The 22486-nt window shown below is 37.0% G+C and overlaps 1 pseudogene; it reads right to left on the reverse strand.

Moving 5' to 3' along the window:
• Positions 1–477: 477 nt before the first annotated feature.
• On the reverse strand, positions 478–21234 carry LOC113718145 (histone acetyltransferase HAC1-like; annotated as a pseudogene).
• Between the last annotated feature and the right edge of the window lie 1252 nt (positions 21235–22486).

A 22486-nucleotide genomic window follows, 5' to 3' on the forward strand; every position in this document is an offset into this window, starting at 1 on the left:
AGCAAAATCAAGAAGCAAATTCGCATTTTTCTTTTTTTTTTTTTCTTCACAATCGAGACATCTGAAGAGCAATGCTTACAGCACACCCACTTACTGGTGATGATCCTTGGGACAATAAAACTAATTTCAACAGGTAATATAGCCACATTCGGCTGCATAAGCTAAGCCAGTAAACAAAATTTAACTACAAGGAGTATCCATGAGCCTTTGATGCATCATATCTTACATGGTAGACGGCCTAAACAGCGAACATATTTTATGTTCCTAACGTGGTCACACCTGCGCATGCACGTTCAGTCATTTACTCCTTTGCAACTCTAAAGAAAAAATAAATTGCCTATGAAGAATTTACTTTACCTCCAATTCCAAAGGGTTGTAAACAGAAGCCACAGGCAACAGCCGTAGGCTTTAGCGTCTTCCAACCTTTATATTAAAGAAACACAAAAAGAAAGAAGCAACAAAGCCCATCTACAGACATTTAAAGATCAAAGTTCACCCAGAAAATAGGGTTAGGGAAGAGATGAAACAAAAGAGTGGAGAAAAAGATACTCCAATCTCCCAACACAATTTTCAGAGAGGTATGTATGAAAGAATTATATGCCCAGTCGACCTCCTATAAGTTCTTTCGCCTTGGGAGCTTTGTCCAGTTAATTTATCAACAACCCACAGAATAAGCTCTTTAAGATGCGTAATTAATCTACCTTGCTCTTAGAAGTATTTCTTCAAAGTATCCATCCATTATGTATAACTTGCTCATCCAGCATTACCAGCAACCTCTGCAGCACGCTGTCTCATCATTTCCATCACAGCAGCTCTGTGTCGGGAATCAGACTGCTGTTGTAGCCTTCTCAAGTGCTCCTTCAAATCTCTGCATCATTACCCAGGCATGTGTAAACATACAGCTAAACCACGGAGAGATTTTTCTCTTAATGGCAACCAGAATGAAATCCTTAACAATGGGGGAACATTTGAAAACAAACCTGCAACGGGGGGCGTGCAGTTGATGGAGATACCACATTCTCTTACAGAGAAGACAGCCTCCAGAGGTACGTGTTTTGCACTGTATTCCATGGCGGAAAAGACCCTTAACCTTGCGGCAATTCAGGTATTGACATTATGGAGAACAGCATTGAGAAGCATGCACCAGAAGGTCAAGCATTTTACGAAGCTGCAAAAACCAGTAGCCCAATCATATTAGACTCACCAAACAGCTTAAGATGATAATATTTTTTGTAATCAAGTGACCACCACCTATATACGACAAGCTCTTGTGGAACCAAGCATCCTTATTGTAGCTTAATAAATTAATAAAAAATTTGGACAAATAATTTACAAAGCACATGGGCGGTTGTAGTGATCAATGACTATATTCACCATTTTATTCATTCAGGCAACTCCCAGTAGGGCTGTAAACAAACCGAGCCCCTTAATGAACAGTTCAGACTCAATTCATTAAAGACTAATTTGATTTTGAACGAGTTTGAACTCGAATTCGAACAAGCTTTTGAATTGATTAAAGTATCAATTCGAATTCAAGCTTGCATATATTCAGCTTGTTAAGGTTCGATTAGGCTCGAATACTTTCTTACATTTTATATTTATTTATTAACATTTCCTATAAGATTATACATTTACTATTCTTTTCTATAGATATTATATACGTATTATTGATAAAATTAAAAATTAAAAAATTAAAATAAAGTTTTGAGCTCTCCAATCGAACTTGAGCCCATCGAATATTAAATCGAATCGAACTCAAGCTTGACTTTCAAGCTTGTAGAGAGTTTGAGAATTGAACTTCGATTCAATTCCTTTACAGCCCTAACTGCCAGTCCATCTAAACAAAAAGGTAAAAATAATGAAGGTGAGGAGGCAAGGATGCCTTTTGCATGACAGGTCTTCAAGTTGATGCGTGACATGGTCTTGAATCTCTTGATTGTTTAGTCAATAAAAAATACCTTTCCAGTGCATCTGTGAAATTGATGCACAGCTTTAGACAACATCTAGTTCCCTAAATAGGGAGAAAACAAAATAACATGGACAGCAGCCCTCAGGCCTTATAGGTTCCTCATTTATTAATGCAGCAGAATTTGTGGCATGTCACAAATGCAGGACAAATTTTAACAGAAAATAGGCACCATAGCATGTAAAATATACAGTACAAGTCTACCAGCCACAAATCCTATTAACTGATTGATAAGCATCAGCACATATTATGCATATCCTATGACAATCAAAAGATGCCTTTAAAAAGTTTTTCAAAGACACTTCCAATTAAGCAAAACATATGTCATGCTAAGCCATTCTAAATACTGAACAGAAAGAAATTCTTAAAGCATTTACAACTCATCATAAGCACACTGTCACATTCAAAAGAACCAAAGAAACAAGACCTTAAAATTCCCTAACCTATTTAAAAAAGCTTATTGAGCTAGAAGATGCTCTGACAAACTTAATCAGACTTGCATACTCGCAGCATGAAATGCTCGTGAGCTTATAATTTTGCTAAATGATAACACCTACAATTCAGAGACACAGTCACAGCACAGACAAATAAAGCAAAAGTATTAATACAAACAACACATGCATGGCAGTGACTCGTAACTTTTCTGAAATGGATATTTAACATTGTTCAATCACTTTGCATTGATTAACAAAAATCCTCTGCACTGATTTCTCAAAATCCAAGCTTTATGCTTGCCAGACTGTCAGGTGTGACATATTTCAATGCCCACCATACACCAGAAGAAAAAAAAACTCAAGACTGAAAGTAACCAAAAAAGAAGTCAATTTTCAAAGAACTATAAACATCCCTCAACCAGGAGGCTGAAAAATGAATCAAAAGAATGTAAATATCAAGTGCTGAAAATCTTGAATTAGGAAAAGGAACAAATACCTGTAAGACTCGCATTTGTCTTGCTCCTTTGTTTTGTGCGTCACATTCAGCCATGGAGGGATGATTGGTCAACTTATGAGGATGATCAATCCCACCATCTTTTTGGTAACATGAATTGCATACATCATATTCTGGGCAAGTTTCGCAGCGCCAGCCTTGACCAGCTTCAATATCCAGATAGCATATATTGCATGTCGTCACGAATGCTGGGGCAGTTGGATTGTTAAGATGGTAAAGAACCATCATGGATGAATATTTAGCATGGCGGAGGGTATCATACTGATAATGATTTCCTTGACAGAGACTCAGACATGCCTGCCTGGTGTCAAAGAACTCACTCTCAAGGATTTCATCTTTATCTTTGGTATCTACTGGTACATCATTGATTTCAACCTGAAAATTTTATCAATCTCTTCCATGTTAGGACTGCTAAAGGAAAAATGAAATAATAGTATGGCAACAGGATGTCCTTACTATGTAGCACCTCATTGAAGAACTTACTCGATAAAGAGCATGCTTGTCTTTCTGGTTGATAGGATGTCTCTCTCTGTCTTCAAGTTTTTGCTCAGCTTCATAACACCTGTATTATCAATGCTATGTTCAGTATAAACCAGTTCATAGACTAATTAAGACAAAAGATCACAATATACCTGCCATCAATTAGACATTGTTAAAATGACTTGTAACCCAAAAATAGCACTTTTATACAGGCTGATTCAGATTAATCTCCAGAGTAAAAACTTACCATGAAAGTTTGACTATAATCACAAACAGATATGTAGTTTTTCAATTTGATAGGATTTTCTGTCTCTCTTCTTCAACTATACCCCTAACTCATTGCAGAATTTGTTGCCCAGGGGAAAAAGGAAAGCTTTAATTACAACCACTGAACAAAAAGAAAAACTGAATTGTTCTGTCATATCTTTTGTTCTAGACTCTGTACAACATTTATAAAAATGGAATTTGACTTTTGTCAATTCCATGAAATCTGTAATTTCCTAAAAATTAAGAGCTAATTTATTCTATCCTAAAATACATTAGGAGTAAATTATTCTATCCTAAAATAGAGCAGAAATCATGGGATATACATAGAAAAAGATATTCTAGATTTTCAACACTCCCCCTCAAGATGGTGAATAGATATTTTCCATTCCCATCTTGCATGTAATGTCTTCAAAGTTGGAAGTTGGCATTCCCTTAGTTAAGACATCTGCCAATTGATTATTTGATGCTACATATGGAGTGCAAATCATGCCACTGTCCAGCTTTTCTTTAATAAAATGTCTATCAACTTCGATGTGCTTTGTGCGATCATGTTGCACTGGATTGTGTGCAATGTTGATGGCAGACTTGTTGTCACAATAGAGTTTCATAGGTCCTTCCCACTTGATTTTAAGATCATCAAGGATTATTTTGAGCCATAGCAATTCACAAACTCCATGAGCCATAGCTCTAAACTCTGCTTCAGCACTTGATCTTGCAACAACCGATTGCTTCTTACTCCTCCATGTCACTAGGTTCCCACCAAGAAATATACAATATCCTGAAGTTGATTTACGATCTACAACAGAACCTGCATAATCAGCATCAGTGTATGCCTCTATGAGCAATCCTTTATTTTTCTTGAACAAAATTCCTCTACCCGGTGTCCCTTTGAGGTAGGATAGAATTCTATTAACAGCCTGCAAGTGTTTCTCTCTTGGATCATGCATAAATTGGCTTACTACACTTACAGCAAATGCTATGTCCGGCCTTGTATGGGACAAGTATATCAATTTCCCAACCAACCGCTGATATCTTCGCTTATCTACTGTGCTATCATCCTTCTCTTCATTCAATCTCAAGTTAGGCTCAATGGGTGTGCTTGCTGCCTTGCATCCAAGATTGCCTGTTTCTTCAAGCAAGTCTAAGACATACTTTTGTTGGGAAACAAAGATGCCTTTACTTGAGTATGCCACCTCAATGCCTAAAAAATACTTCAGCCTCCCTAGTTCTTTAATTTCAAACTCCTTTGCTAAGCACTTTTTGAGTGTTTCTCTTTCAATTGGATCATTCCCGGTGATGATGATGTCATCTACATATACAAGTAGAGCTGTAACACCTCCTTTTGAATGTTTTATGAACAAAGTATGATCTCCTTGACTTTGTTTGTATTGCATTGCTAGCATCACTTTAGTAAATCTTCCGAACCAAGCCCTTGGTGATTGTTTTAATCCATATAAAGCTTTCTTTAACCTGCACACTTTCTTTTCAAAAAACATTTCATTGAAACCCGGTGGAGGTTTCATGTACACCTCTTCTTCTAAATCCCCATGTAAGAACGCATTCTTAACATCAAATTGCTGTAAACACCAACCAAAGTTAGTGGCTAAAGACAAAAGAACACGCACAGTATTCATTTTTGCAACGGGTGCAAAGTTCTCTTGGTAATCTATCCCATATGTCTGTGTATATCCTTTTGCGACCAACCGAGCTTTATGCCTTTCTAATGAACCATCAGCTCTATATTTCAAAGTAAACACCCATTTACACCCCACTGTTTTCTTTCCTTTAGGCAGGTTTACAATTTTCCAAGTCTTATTTCTCTCTAGGGCATTCATCTCCTCTTTCATAGCATGTAACCAGTTCTTATTTCTAAGTGCCTCTTGTAGTGTTTGTGGGATTGAAATGAAGTTGATGGTGGTAAGGAAAGTTTTATGTTGTGGAGAGAGTTTATGGAAAGACACGAAATTTGAGATGGGATGCTTAGTGCATTCTCGTGTTCCTTTTCGAACAGCAATAGGCAGGTCTAAATCATTAAATTCACAAGGAGCAGAGTCAGATTGAACACACAAAGGAACAGAATTTTCAGTACCTGATTGTGGTTCGGATTCTTGGATTTGCACAGGTTTAGAAATATGAACTTTCTTCCTTGAGTAGACCTTGAGTGGTGTAGTTGGATTTAAACCAGATTTTCCCTTAGCTCCAAGATCTGGTTCAATTTCTTTACTGGCATGTTCAACTTCAAATTCAGGTTCAGGTTCACTGCTAGTATGTTCTCCTTTAGAATTTGGTGTATGGTCAGGCTTGAAAGACTTTAAGTTTAGTGTAGGACTTTGAAGATCAAGGAGAAATTCCTTATCTTCCCAAGAACTCTCCCCCTGGGGATGAGGATTGTTACTTTGAGAGTAAGGTTCATTTTCAACAAATGTGACATCCATGGAGGTAAAAAAATTTTTTGAAGGTGGATGATAACACTTATATCCTTTCTTTGTGTTTGAGTATCCCACACAAATACATTTTAAAGCTCTTGGATCAAGTTTCCCTCTTTGGTGTGCATGAACATGTACAAAAGCAACACAACCAAACACTTTTAGTGACAATGTGCAAGAGACATTAAAATCAGGGTAAAAAACAGAAAGAGCAGCAATGGGACTTTGATTATTTAGTACTTTTGAAGGTACTCTATTTATCAAATGTGCAGCAGTTAAAACAGCCTCCCCCCAAAAAGTTTTTGGAACTTTATGTTGAAACAAAATTGCTCGAGTCACATTAAGTAAATGTCTATTTTTTCGTTCAACAATCCCATTTTGTTGGGGTGTATCTACACAAGATGACTCATGTATTATACCCTCTTTTTGGAAAAAAGATGAGAGAATTTGATTAAAATAGTCTCTTGCATTATCAGATCTTACTCTTTTAATCAAACTTCCAAATTGTGTACAAATCATTTTATGAAACATTGGAAAAATACTGCTTACTTCTGATTTTTCTTTCATAAGAAATAACCAAGTAGTTCTAGTACAATCATCAATGAATGTGACAAACCTTTTTTCTCCAGAAATACTAGAAATTCTACAAGGCCCCCAAATATCAATATGTATCAAAGAGAAAGGTCTAGTAGATCTTGTATTACTCAATGGAAATGATTGTCTATGATGTTTAGCAATTTCACATGTATCACAATGAAAACTACTAACATCTTCATTCTTGAAAAGTGAAGGAAACATGCTTTTAAGTAAAATAAAAGATGGATGACCAAGACAGAAATGATGAAGCCAAATTTCAGATTTATTATTTGAGAAGCAGGTGAGGGATAACTGATTTTTGTTCTTCTTGTTGCCACTCATCTCCTCAAGGTAATAAAGCCCATCATTCACCTTAGCAAGTCCAATCGTCCTCCCCGTAACCAAATCCTGAAAAACACAGTGAGTAGAATAGAAAATTACTCTACAGTACAGATCTTTGGTAATTTGATGGATGGATATGAGATTGGAGGACAATTTTGGGACATGCAACACATTATTTAGGGACAAAGAATTTGATAGATTTACTGTCCCTTGGCCTGCAACAGTTATAGGACATCCATCCGCAACAGTAATTTTTCTATTTCCAGGACATGGGTTGTATGTTCTAAATCTGATTGGGCTGTGAGTCATATGGTCAGTAGCTCCTGAGTCGATGACCCAAGAGCCTAGAGAAGACATGCTTGAGGCACTTAAAGCATAAGAGTTAAGGTACTTACCTGATTGAGCCAATGAACACGTACTAGAGGACTTTTCAAGGGAATTTAGGAGGTTTCTTAGCTTTTCGATTTCTTCTTTCTTGAATTCTCCCATACCAGCCTGGTTGGATTTTTCTTGTGTTTGGTCTTCTCCAGCAGTTAAGTGGGCTTTTCCCCCTTTGAATCCTCCTTTACAACTAAGGACTTGTTCCTTCCCATGGAGTTTGAAGCAATCATCTCGCGTATGGCGTGATTTTTTGCAGTACGTGCACCAAATTGTGTCTTTATTTGACTTTGTAGAAATCATTGCTGAGCCTTCTAATGTTTTAGGCTCGAACATGACTTCTCGCCTATTCTCTTCAGCTCGAATCAATGATATTGTCTCATTCAGAGATGATAATCTTTCCTTCTCCAATATCTGGACTCTGACCTGATCAAATTCCACATTCAGACCTGCAAGGAAGTCATAAACTCTATCCTTTTCGATAAAGTTTTTCAAGGTGGCTGCATCTTCACTACACAACATCTGAACACACCGATATTGGTCCAGTTCCTGCCATAGATTTTGCAGAAGATTGGCATATTGAGTAACAGAAAGGTTGCCCTGTTTAGTGGCTGAGATCTTTGTTTTGATCTCATAGATTAGGGCAGCATCTCCTGCCTTTGAATAGGTCTGTCGAATAGTCCATATATCTTGAGCTGTTGGTAGGAACATGCAAGTATCGCTTATTTCAGGTAACATGGAGTTCCACAGCCATGACATGACCATAGAATCCTCTTCATCCCAAGCAGCGAATTTAGGATCTCCCTTTTTCGGTCCAGTTCCAAGCAAGTGGCTGATTTTGCCCTTTCCTTTGAGAAATGTTTGAACAAATTGTGACCACTTCAAATAGTTTTTTCCGTTGAGCCTGTAGGCTGCCTGGATACTCTGCAAATCCCCTGTTTGTGGAATATTTGAGGTGTTTTCTGATTTGGTATTGGAGTGGATTTCTGATGTTTCAGTTTCAGACATGTTGGAGGTTTCAAAGAAAAATTGGCAATGAAGGCCTAATGAAAAAAAAAATCAGCAATGAAGGCTGGAAATTGCACTTGGCAATAAAGACTTGAAAAGAGGAAAGCACTCAGCAATGAAGGCTGACAAGAAGAGGTCCCAAGAGCAAAAGCTCTGATACCATGAACAAAAAGAAAAACTGAATTGTTCTGTCATATCTTTTGTTCTAGACTCTGTACAACATTTATACAAATGGAATTTGACTTTTGTCAATTCCATGAAATCTGTAATTTCCTAAAAATTAGGAGCTAATTTATTCTATCCTAAAATATATTAGGAGTAAATTATTCTATCCTAAAATAGAGCAGAAATCATGGGATATAGAAGAAATCATGGGATATACATAGAAAAAGATATTCTAGATTTTCAACAACCACCACTCAATTTATGGTCAAGCCATACAGGATGCTTCTCTAAAGTGTACAGGAGGAGTTCCAATCACCATCCATCTCTGTATCCTCCTTTTCTAGCTGGTCCTTTTATACTCACCCAGAAGGAAAATGCTTAGAAAGAATCAGGATTCTCTACTATAACAAATGACAATGTAGGGCAGCATATGGAACCAAGTTCCATATGGTGCCTACAGAATTTCAGGTGCATTTGGTATTCCAGTGTTGAACTAGTGGCTGAAAGGCCTGGTAAAAGTTGTCGATTATTTGTGCATGAAATTAAAAACTTTGATGATCAAACCAAGGAAAAAGCACTTCTCTCAGACTGTTTTCTCCTTTGACTAACCTCCCAGAGAAGACTGCTTGGCCCCCAGAAATGTTTAAAATGCCTCACATAATTCTGTAACTCGACAAAAACACTCGAAACAAGAAGTTGGTAATTACAAATATCAAGGATCACACTTTTTTTTATCAAGGAAAGAGACTTGAAATTCAAAAAATGACTAATCTACTTAAAATACTTTCTTAAATACACAAGACATCCAATAAACTATAAATACAATTCAGGCTCACCACAGGTCTGTAATTATACTGAAAGCAACAAGTGCAATTTCCTAGACACAGCTATATGGGATATAACATTACTAAGGCCTTTGAAGTGGACAACCAGAAAGGTCAATTGAACTTTTGACATGCCTATTTCTGTTCTCTTATTGAGCCTGCAAATTGCTGCACAAGAGTATATAACAATTGGGAGTATGAACAAGAAGGGACTTATAATTTTTTAAACTTGAAACAGGAGTGTATAACAATTGGGAGTATGAACATGAAGGGACTTATAATTTGTTAAACTTGAAACAATCCCCAGAAACACATGTACAGGATGGAGGAACATGAGAAAGTAAAAGTTTAGCTGCTAATTGAATATTTGAGAGGATCCAAGGAATATATATCACCATGTCCAAATTAGATATTGCCAAAATCACACTTGGCATGCCCAAATCACACTTACTTTTAGGAAAAAGAAGACCCTGATCAAGACACCATTCTCAAAAGTGGGTGGTGCCCCGGGGGGGGGGGAGGCGGGTGGGGAAGGGATGCTTGCAATACCTACAGAAAATTAAAACATCTCATTCTGTTGCACCAGAAGGTATCCACAGATTTTATAATCAATACCATGATTAAAAATCAATGGCTATTGCATCAATAATAGGTTTCAGTAACTATACATGGCTCCATAATAGGGCACAAGAACCTCACGATGACATTATGTAACCATAATCAAACCTCAAAACGACAATGCAACAGCACTTACACGTCAACAAAAGCAATAGCAAATCAGTAGGCACAGGATCTTGTAATAAATTTGTTTAGGATTGCATATCAGAAGTCGGTATCTACAGGAATCAAGCAGGATATGCAGAATCCTATTGCCATTGGGTGGACAAAGGTAAAATATTATTGCAGTAAGGCATATTCACAATTTGAAAAGAAAGAATCCCATAAAGTTTCCATGAACAAGTTTTACTTGTGATGCAGCTTTAGAACTGTTACAGATTATATGCAGGCTGATTTGTAGGGATTAGATAGCTGTCACAGATTGATATAGGCTGATTTGTAGGGATTAGATAGCTAACAAATGTAGGCTAGTTTGTAGCCTAAATTATAGGAATTAGAGGACTGATTTATTGTAATAGGATATCTTCCTATTATAGGATGTCTATACCTGTATATATACCCTTACGATTGATGAATAAAAATATGGGGAATTTATTCTCTTCCTCTGAAATTCACATGGTATCAGAGCAAGGTTTGTTCATAAATTTTTTTTTTCTGGGTTGTTGGGTGTGAGGGAAGCTGCTGCCATATTCAAGGTACAGGCTTTAGAGGTTCCTTTATAGACACCGCCAACTCAGGGAGGTACGTAGTACCGATTGGTCAGAACCCAGCACCTCTCCTCTGTCTCTCGACGCTATTTGCATACCTGTTTGTGGGTCAACATCGATCTAGGTGTGGAACTTGGCTACAACAGGTTTTTCTTGTGGGTAATCTGTTATCTTGTTGAATTTTCTTAGCAATTATGTCTGACAAAAAGCCTGGAGTTGTTTCTGATATAGTTCCGCTGGTTTCAAAAATCACGGAACATAAGTTAACTGGAATTAATTTTCTTGATTGGAACAATACTATTGAATTATATCTGCTCAGTATTTCTATGGATGGCCATCTGACTGATGATCCACCTACGGATGACTCTAAATTGTCTTGGATGAGAGAGGATGCTCGCTTGTATATACAGATCCGTAATTCTATTGATAGTGAGATGGTCGGTCTGGTTACTCATTGTAAGACAGTAAAACAATTAATGAACTATTTACAGTTCTTATATTCTGGAACAGGAAATTTCTCTCGTATCTATGATGTTTGCAAGGATTTTTACAGGGCAGATAAAGGAGACAAGTCTCTCACCAGTTATTTTATGGACTTCAAGAAAACATATGAAGAGCTCAATATGCTGCTTCCCTTCAGTTGTGATGTGGAGGAACAACGAAATCAGCGAGAGAAGATGGCGGTTATGAGTTTTCTAGCCGGTCTTCCGTCTGAATTTGAGACTGCTAAATCTCAAATTCTTTCCGGTTCAGAAATTTCCAGTCTAGAAGATTCTTTTCGAAGGGTTCTCCGTACAGAGAATACGTTACCTGTTCTATCTACTCAGCCTAACAGTGTTCTTCTTAGCCGAACTACCACAGCTGATTCAGGAAGACAACACTACAAGAGTAATGGCAACAGTACGAGCATGGGGTCGGGGCCCAACCACTCTGATAAGAATACTAGCAATCATGGACAGGAGCAAGGAGAGATTGTATGTCACTACTGTCATAAACCAGGTCATATCAAGCGAGACTGTCGGAAGCTGCAGTATAAGAAGGCTCACTCTGCCCATATTGCATCTAGTTGTGCGACCTCTGACAAGCATGTTACAATATCTGCGGATGAGTATGCTAGATTGACTCAGTTTCAAGAAACAGTGAAACAGCCATCTGGTCATGTTACTGCTCCTGTCGAGACAGGTAAACCCAATGCATGTCTTGTTTCCTCTTCTCCAAAATGGGTCATTGATTCTGGTGCTACTGATCACATGACAGGTAATCCTAATTTACTTTCTAACTTTCAGCCACATAAATCTATCACTCCTGTTACTTTAGCCGATGGTTCAACATCCAGTGTTATTGGGTCTGGAACCACTCAGCCCACATCATCCTCCCCTATAATTTAGCCCAATCGTAAGGGTATATATACAGGTATAGACATCCTATAATAGGAAGATATCCTATTACAATAAATCAGTCCTCTAATTCCTATAATTTAGGCTACAAACTAGCCTACATTTGTTAGCTATCTAATCCCTACAAATCAGCCTATATCAATCTGTGACAGCTATCTAATCCCTACAAATCAGCCTGCATATAATCTGTAACACTCCCCCTCAAGCTGGAGCATAGATATTAATCATGCCCAGCTTGTTACATAGATAATCAATCCGGACCCCGTTAAGAGCTTTTGTGAATATATCACCTAATTGTTCTCCAGTCTTCACATAACCTGTAGTGATCAAACCTTGTTGGATCTTTTCACGAACGAAATGACAATCAATCTCAATGTGTTTCGTTCGTTCATGAAAGACTGGATTGGAAGCAATGTGAAGTGCAGCTTGATTATCACACCATAGCTTGAGCAGGGTATTCTTCATCAGACCTCTTGTGTTGACACCCATTCTCAAAATGGGGTTGCCGAGAGAAAGAATAGACACCTTCTTGAAACTGCTCGAGCTTTGTTATTTCAAATGAAGGTTCCTAAATGTTTCTGGGCTGATGCTCTATCTACTGCTTGTTTTCTAATCAATCGTATGCCTTCCTCTGTTTTGTCTGGTAATACTCCTTTCCACACTCTATTTCCAAATAAACAGTTGTTTCCTATAGAACCAAAGATATTCGGTTGTACTTGTTTTGTTCGGGATGTTCGTCCTCAAGTTACAAAACTTGATCCTAAGTCCTTAAAGTGTATGTTTCTGGGTTATTCTCGCATGCAAAAAGGGTATCGTTGTTATTGTCCTAGTCTTGGTAAGTATCTTGTGTCTGCTGATGTTACTTTTTTGGAACAAACACCTTTATCTTCATCTTCAGGCTCTTCAAGTTCTGTGAGTCCAGGGGAGGATGATGATTTGTTAATCTATAGTGTCATACCAAATTTGGGTCCGCCTCCTTCTACACCGGTTAAGCCTCCCATCAAATATACCTACTCACGTCGGGCACATCAGCCCAGTTCTGACTTGGTCCTTGAGTCTCCAGAATCATGTCCTGATGAACCAGTCTCTTTGTCATCAGATCCGGCTGCCAACGATGATCTTGATCTCCCTATTGCTCACAGAAAAGGTAAACGTGCATGTACTTATCCAATCTCTACAGTTGTTTCCTACCATCATTTGTCTTCCTCTTCTTGTGCTTTTCTTACATCCCTAGACACTGTTTCTGTACCTAAGACTGTTCGAGAGGCATTAGCTCATCCCGGATGGCGGACTGCTATGATTGAGGAAATGAATGCTCTAGATGTCAATGGTACATGGACTTTGGTTACCTTACCTGCAGGTAAACAAGCCATTGGATGTAAATGGGTGTTTACTGTCAAAATGAATTCTGATGGCTCCATTTCTCGATTGAAAGCTCGACTTGTTGCTAAAGGATATGCTCAAATTTATGGGGTGGATTATCATGATACTTTTTCTCCTGTTGCTAAACTTGCTTCGGTCAGGTTGTTTATCTCCCTTGCTGCAGCTTATGACTGGCCTCTGCATCAGTTAGACATCAAGAATGCCTTTCTTCATGGTGATCTTCAGGAGGAGGTATATATGGAGCAACCACCTGATTTTGTTGCTCAAGGGGGGCATGGGAAAGGGAAAGTCCGTCGTCTGCAAAAATCTCTATATGGCTTGAAACAGAGTCCTCGGGCTTGGTTTTGGAAAATTTAGCCAAGCTATTGAGAAATTTGGGATGCAGAAAAGCAAGTCAGATCATTCTATTTTCTATAGACACTCTAATGGAGGTATTATTCTGTTAGTTGTATATGTGGATGATATTGTAATCACAGGTAGCGACTCTAGCGGAATTTCGTCTCTAAAGTCCTTTCTTCATACTCAGTTCTATACCAAAGACTTGGGGATGTTAAAGTATTTCTTGGGAGTTGAAGTTAGCACGAGTAAGAAGGGAATCTTTCTATCACAGAGAAAGTATGTACTTGATTTACTGTCGGAGTCGGGAAATTTGGGTGCTAAACCATGTAGTACCCCAATGGTTCCTAATTTACAATTAACCAAAGAAGGTGAATTGTGTGCAGATCCTGAGAGGTACAGAAGACTAATCGGAAAGTTGAATTATCTTACTGTGACACATCCTGATATTGCTTATTCAGTGAGTGTGTTAAGCCAATATATGTCCTCACCAACTGTTGACCATTGGAAAGCAGTCGAACAAGTTTTGCACTATTTAAAATGTGCTCCTGGACGTGGAATCCTATATGGCAATCATGGTCATACTAGGATTGAATGTTTTTCAGATTCAGATTGGGCAGGGTGTAAGGAAGATAGGAGATCTACTTCAGGATATTGTGTTTTTGTTGGGGGAAATTTGGTCTCATGGAAGAGTAAGAAACAGAATGTCGTCTCACGATCCAGTGCGGAAGCTGAATATAGAGCTATGGCCAAGTCTGTGTGTGAAGTCATATGGGTATATCAGCTCCTTAGTGAAGTAGGAATTAAGGTCTCAGTACCTGCCAAGCTATGGTGTGATAATCAAGCTGCACTTCACATTGCTTCCAATCCAGTCTTTCATGAACGAACGAAACACATTGAGATTGATTGTCATTTCGTTCGTGAAAAGATCCAACAAGGTTTGATCACTACAGGTTATGTGAAGACTGGAGAACAATTAGGTGATATATTCACAAAAGCTCTTAACGGGGTCCGGATTGATTATCTATGTAACAAGCTGGGCATGATTAATATCTATGCTCCAGCTTGAGGGGGAGTGTTACAGATTATATGCAGGCTGATTTGTAGGGATTAGATAGCTGTCACAGATTGATATAGGCTGATTTGTAGGGATTAGATAGCTAACAAATGTAGGCTAGTTTGTAGCCTAAATTATAGGAATTAGAGGACTGATTTATTGTAATAGGATATCTTCCTATTATAGGATGTCTATACCTGTATATATACCCTTACGATTGATGAATAAAAATATGGGGAATTTATTCTCTTCCTCTGAAATTCACAAGAACCATGCATAAAATTCTAAAGTTCAAGCCCCAAGACCTGTATGGAAGGGCAACTCGATTGATGCAGTCCCATTAAGAATTAAGAAAAACAGAAATCTTCAGTTGAACAGGAAAAAAATGTTTTTGAATGAAGTTCGTTTATTCCTCTCTAATGCATTCCTTTCCTCTTGGAACAAATTCTCCTCTCTTATTCAAATTGCTTGACTAATTCTCAACTCTCTTAATCTGTCTTTCTGTTTAATTAAAAGAACAATTGGCAGCTCTTAAGAAACTTCAAAAAGGAAAGCGATATAGATACCTGTCACAGAGCTGAAAATTTTTGCATTGATTGCAGACCCATCGGTTTCCAGATACCATTAGAACGCAGCAGTGAGTGCAAGCGTGTTGTAAGTGAACCATGATAAAATCCTCCGTCATTGAACATATAGTTTCTCCAAGCTACAATGACAAGCAAAGCCCACAAGAACCAAAAGATCAGCACAAAAATTAAGTGGTAAAACAGTATTCAAGGAGAAAATCAGGTCATTGATCATAATTAGGCATGAAAAACATTTAGGCTGGTGAGAAGAAGTTCCAAAAACAATAAACTAATAATTGCATCTCTCCTACCCATTTTGTTGCCATTAGAGAGTCTGTTCAACTGGCTGTCCGGCAATTCAATTAGAAAAGTAAAGGAAAAGAATATAGAAAGAAACTTTATGGTGGGAAAGCAATGAATCTTTGCATCTAATCCAAACAAAACATAAGACGCTTGAAAAACTTAAATAAGTGCTGACAAAAAGAACAACATTCAGAGCAAAAGATTGGTATTGTTGTGGTAGGAGGATTAACAAAAGCCAAAAAGGTTCAGATGCAGTAAATTACTTTATGCATTAGTAGCAGATCCCTTGATGGATTGCCAGAAAGATCAGTCTGACCGGATGATTTTAGAGCTCTCTTTGTTGTGGTCTTTTTTATAGTTCCCTTCTTATAGTATTTTCTGCCATCCTCCTCTTGTTGCAATTGGTATATCATATCCTCCACAGCCCCAGGCCAATAATCTCCATCAAAATACGGTAGCCGAGCAACTATTACCTTAGCTTTACACTCACCCGTAGATACAAAGAAATGGTCATAAAAATTAGTAAGATCTACAACAATATTTTCCTTTGAAGCTTTTCTTAACATTGATAAGTACCTGAAACAAGAAAGCAAAACCATATCAAACATCTATGTTGTGGAGAACTAAAATATTTTAGGTGCTAGACGTGAAAGTATTGTAAACTGTTAGTCTTTTAGCTCACCATTCCCTAAGTTTATCAGATTTTGGCATCTTCTGGATTTCTGGATGGCAATATAAGATAGAATCTTCATCCTTTAGTGGAGGACAAGCCCATACATAACAACTTGTAAAGCCCCGCTTTTTTGCAATATTCCAGGTATCCGATCTGGGGCAAATGGTCATTATGTAAAAGTTGTTAGTATGGTGATTAACCCGAAAAAAAAAGGCAGAATAAAACATTAAAGAAATGAAAAAGTTTACCAAAATTTCATGGTACACAAATGTACGGAGAGCTTCTCCAGTCACAGTTGTCACCTCTGGTCTGAAATATTTAATCGTATCCAGATATGAAAGATAAACACGCCGATGATTTGGTTGCTGGCATTCTGATCCGAATTCTTGAACATACATGCCAAATAAACATACTTCTACCCCTTCAATCTTTTGGAACAAGAGTAATACCTGGAAGCACAGATTTTAGCGTTGAGTACCAAAAGTAAGAACAATACAAGATGGAAATCTGACGAAAATCGAGGGTTCCGAGACAATTAGTTTTTGCAAAGAGAATCTGAGTAAGAAGCAATACAAGATGGAAATCTGATGAAAATCAAGGGTTCCGAGACAGTTAGTTTTTGCAAAGAGAATCTGATATTTGGATCACAACAAAAACAAATTTATTCAGCAATCCAGCAAAACATTTATTTCAAGTGCAGGCACACCCTGAAAATTTGAGGAATAACAACTGAGCTACTCCTACTGATATAGACCTATTCACAATACCTCTCCAACTTCTTGAGTCTCTGCTCATAAATCATAATTCTTGATTACTGACAACATTCTTCTCTGTGTCTAGACACCCCTTAGCACCAAAAAGAGGCAAACAAAAAATTGGGATCCACACTGTCAGAAGAGGTGTACGTGTGAATCCCCAACCAAAAAAACAACCAACTTGATCCACCTGTTTGGGATTTTGAGTCAACTCTACACATAAGAGCTCTAAAATCTCTTGATAGAATGGAAAAAGAATGAGACGTTTCCCTAGGCCAGGCACAAAAGATAACTGCAATTTATAACAACAGTGAACTTGCATTGCACAGAAATTTTGAAATTTAGAATCTAAGGATATAACTTTCAAAAATTACACCTCCAACCACCTTCACAACATAACCTTCACATAACTTGTACGGCGGCGTACCTTGGACTTGTATGGAAATTCCAATGGATAGTTTTCCTCTTGGAAAATCTCAAGAAACTGTGGCTTTACATCCAACTTTTTGTCCACAGATGAAACTACTCCTACAACAAGTCCTTCTGCTCGAGGAACCTAGTGAAATAGATGTATAAAGATATCAGTAGTAATATATCAAAGACAAAAGAAGGAAATATTCAGTTTGTTTAAGCAATCATAGAAGAATAAGTACTACAACAAAATCCTTTTTTGTAAATAAAAAAAGGTATGAAGATAAACTTGATACGATTCCCATGTGGAATAAATACGATATAGAAACTTCACTAATAGCACCATATGGAGTAACAGAAGATAACAATCAGCATTCAGACAGGAGAGATCTGAGAAGAGAAGCAACAAGCCACTAATCCAAAAACCATACTCAGCTGCATAATATCAGCAGATTATGGCTTCATTTAAACTAAAAGCTGTTTTCAGATGTTGCCAGCAGCTTTCTTCATTTGTTATATTATGCCTTTTCAGGCAGTGTCGAAGAAAGTCACTACAAAATCCGTGCTTTTAATATTGCAATCAGCATTTTTGTCAACCACTCTTCTTTCAGTAGCTCTACAAAAGCTGAAACAGATAAGACAAGGCCCCTTCACAGATGTTACTAAGATCTAAACTTGTAAACAGCTTATAATGAGTATGCTTAATAATCCAGAACCAGTAAATCCTAGTCCTCTAATTGCATATGAACTTGAAACTTTGTTAGCTGGTTAATCCAGGAAAAGAGAATAAAACAGTCAAAAGACTGGTTACTTCTCATCAAGATTCCAAGAAATGAATAGAATTGCATAGATGGGCTATAGGCTATAACAAAACTTTTGAGCACTTATAATTAGAAGAAAAATAACTCTAAAACATCGATCAACATTTGAGAGAAAAAAAATCAAGAAATGGGTCTAAAGTATCACCTCATCAATACTCTTTCCTTGAACACTTGCTCTCTCTTGTCTTTCGTGTTTTAGTCGCCTTGCTAACCGCATCTCAATGTGATCACTCAAACTGGTTCTTGGTAGATCTTTTGCTCCAAGGACAGCACTTTGTGGTAATGGCTTGCGCTCCCCTCTTTCAACTTCTGCTACATAGCAATTTAGGCAAGTATACTCGGCTTGTCCACCATCATTTCTTCTACCATTAAACAATGCACAAATTTGGTGTTGCCAAGCTTCACATTTGTCACATTGAACCCACTATAAAAAAAAGTGAAATAACATCCAACATCATTGAACCATCTGATAAACAAAAAAAATAGAAAATCACAAAAATGCAGAAAAAGCTAAACGTTATGTATCCATTCTTCAGTCTCCTCATCATATTTCTTCTTCTCATGCCTTGCTTTGGCGATAGCTGTTCCATCGGCTATGATGGTGTCTCCACGAGCCTCGTTGTAGCAAGGAATACAGATGTAATGCCGAGTATCACCAGTTCCAATTGTGCAGTACATTGCATTTCTTTTAATGCGAGCGCCACATGGGGTGCAATATATAGGTGGTGGTTCAAAAGTGAGCTTCTCAACTGCACATAACTGACAAGAATTTTCACTCATTGATTGTTCCATCGCTTGATTTTTTACTGCTTTTGCTTTGCTCTGCACAAGAAAAGGTAAAATACAGATAAAAAAGGGTGCATTCATAATATCTACAAGTTTCTATTCCCAGAAAAATCCTAGAAAGCACAATGTTCTCGTTATCAACCAAATGGCAACCAAACTTGGATTCCTGTACACTAGTCAAACGAATGCTACAAGGTTTGACCTATTGGAAATACAAGATTATATGTCAATTTCAATGCATCATAAGTATAAGATAAGTTATGCAGCCCAGCCTTCACTCCACATGTACATTTGCAAAAAGGATATGATTTTCCCCAAGCAGGTGACTAATAACTTCATTTTGGTTTAATTTATCACAGCACAGAACTTGTAGTTATTCATGACATTCTTTAACTCAATTGAGTAGTGGTAAATTCATAACCTGGTAGAAGCTCAAACAGGCTTATGGAATCTCACATTATTCCACTAAAACATGAACTTTGAAAAGAATTGTTCCTCAGTAGCAGGATTCGACAAGGTTCAATCATTTCACATTCTATTCGCAAGGTATTCCCTCAATCCCATGCTTGTTTTCTTTTTCAATTTCCTTTCCAGGTCCCCCAATATATCCATACTAACATTTTCCCTGTAGAAAAATATTTCAGAATAAAAGCTTAATATCACAGAAAACCGACATGAATTTATTCAATTCAGCCCAGCCTCTGTCAAAGTTTTTATTGCGTGTGCCAAAGTCAACTTATACAAACACTACATTTAACTGGTTTCAGTTCTTGAAACTATAGATGTCCATCTACAGGAAAGCTCGTTTAACATTACCTACTCGATGAAATACTTGAGTAAACTCATAATATATTAAACTCACAACATAATGAACTAACATTTGTGGCATCATTTTTAGATCATAAAGCAACCACAAACAAGATCAGCATTGAAACAGAATGCAAAGACAAGAATAATAACATTCATGGAAATCCTGAAATTGATAAAATTTGTAGATTTTCTACTGTTTCTGTTATAATTTGATGTATTTTAACTTTATTCTAAATGTACTTGCAGTAGACCTATATCCTGTCAGGGCTTAAAAGTGTGTGGGAGAAAATTTCAGCGATTGACTATAGGTTTGTACAGCTAAGACTTTCAGTCATTTTAGGGCTCCAACATAGCATCAGAAAGTACAGACTTTCCCTAGGAGACGTACCGTTAATTATGAAAAGTCAAAATTGTAGCTGCCTGTTAAAGTAGTCAAATTCACCTTAACTTCCTATCCTCACTCTCAAATGATACGTTTTCTTAGCAATTAAGTTGGCCCCATCTTCAAGAATTCACAGCTTTTAAGTCTTGATCCGTAGATAAATAAGTATCAAGACTCTTCAAGTTAACCATGGTTGCATGGAGGACGTTTTGATGCTCTCAATGCTCTTCAAACAACCTAACTATCTACGATCAAAGACGTCAAGTATCAAATCAAAATGAAGGCATAGATAGTGAAGAGAATGCAGTATAGTGCTAATCAATGTTACGTCCATGCCCAATCCTCTTATTCAATTGCTTCCGTTCAACTGCAAACTGAGATGCCAAAGAACAGCTTGTTTATATGGGAGTTGACTGGATAATTATGCTAAAATGGCAATCCATAAATGAAATAAAAACATGGTTTGTGGCGTTACATGGCCAACCCACTGCCTGAGACCTATTATATGCTGCCGAACTTGCTCAGGTGTGAACAATTCAGTCAGTGATACTCCTTTAATTTTTGGCTTCCCAGAACCTGCATTATCATCGGCAGGTAATGAGTTGGATTCCTCTTTAGCCGGATCCACTTCTTTTTCAATCTTAACACCGGCCTCAGATTTCATGGGCATACTCGGATTAACAATTTGTTCAGTTTGCTGTGTGGTATGAAACACTTGAGATTCGCTAGCAGTGGGAGCTTGTACTGCCGGATTTTGGATTTCATGAACAGATTGCGAGGGCGGCTCAATCTTCATGCGCTCAAGAGATGGTTGTAAATCTGGGGGGCGTTTCAGCCATTGTTTTTATTTTTTATTTTTATAATACTATTGTCTTCAAATTTGACCTTAAGAATCAGAAGCGAAAAAGCCCATTAGTTTTAGGGTTAATCACATTTTATCCCCTTAAAGAATATCCCATTTATCAGTTTATCCCCTAACCTTTAATTTTGCTCACTTTACCCCCTTTAGGACAAAATTACTCTTGCATTATTTTGACTTTTCATTGACCTTGTTTTCCTTTCTTTTATTTCTTTTTCTCTTTCTTCTTTATTTAACTCCTCCTTTTTCTCTCAAAAATCTTCACCTTAATGATTGAAATTAAAAAAGAGGAATTGCAGAGATCTATCTTTTCCTTAAATGATTAAAAAAATATTCAAATCACTTTTCTAAAATACAACTTTTTTAGCCTTTCAATTCTTTTAATTTTGGATTTTCCTCTTTCCTTTCTAATTTCTCATTTTATTCTCAAGAAAATATCATAAGATGAAATTATTTTTCTTTCTTTTATTTATTTTTCTCTTTCTTCTCTCTTTCATCCTTCTCAATAGAAATTTCATTTCAACGAAAATTTTTGTTTTGAGTTTGTAATTGCATATTTCTGAGTGAAGGTTTAAAAGGCATCAAAAACAAATTTTGATTTTTTGTATGATGTCACGTGTCACAAATTTCAATTGATGATTATTAATCAGGTCACAAATTCATCTTAAGATATTTTCTTGGGAATAAAATGAGAAACTAAAAAGGAAAGAGGAAAATCCAAAATTGAAAGAATTGAAAGGCTAAATTTTAGGAAAGTGATTTGAATATTTTTTTAATCATTTAAGGAGAAGATATATCTCTGCAATTCCTCTTTTTTAATTTCAATCATTAAGGTGAAGATTTTTGTGGGAAAGAGGAAGAATTAAATAAAGAAGAAAGAGAAAAAGAAATAAAAGAAAAGAAAACAAGGTAAATGAAAAGTCAAAATAATGTAAGGGCAATTTTGTCCTAAAGGGGGTAAAGTGAGCAAAATTAAAGGTTATGGGGTAAACTGAGAAATGAGATATTCTTAAAGGGGATAAAATGTGATTAACCCTTAATTTTAAAGGATGGGTTGGATTCATTTTTTTTTTGTTGTCAAAAGTCATATTTGCATTCATTAGCTTGATATTACAAGATTTGATACATCAGATTTACTTCTTTTGGAATCATTTTGTGCACTCTCATGGAGCCACATGGGAAAGCACTCTTCCCATTCAACACTCCTAGTTAGTTTGACAGCAAACTTTGCTAAACTATGTG

This window comes from Coffea arabica, chromosome 11e, assembly GCF_036785885.1.
Source record: "Coffea arabica cultivar ET-39 chromosome 11e, Coffea Arabica ET-39 HiFi, whole genome shotgun sequence".
Classification (NCBI taxonomy): Eukaryota; Viridiplantae; Streptophyta; class Magnoliopsida; order Gentianales; family Rubiaceae; genus Coffea; species Coffea arabica.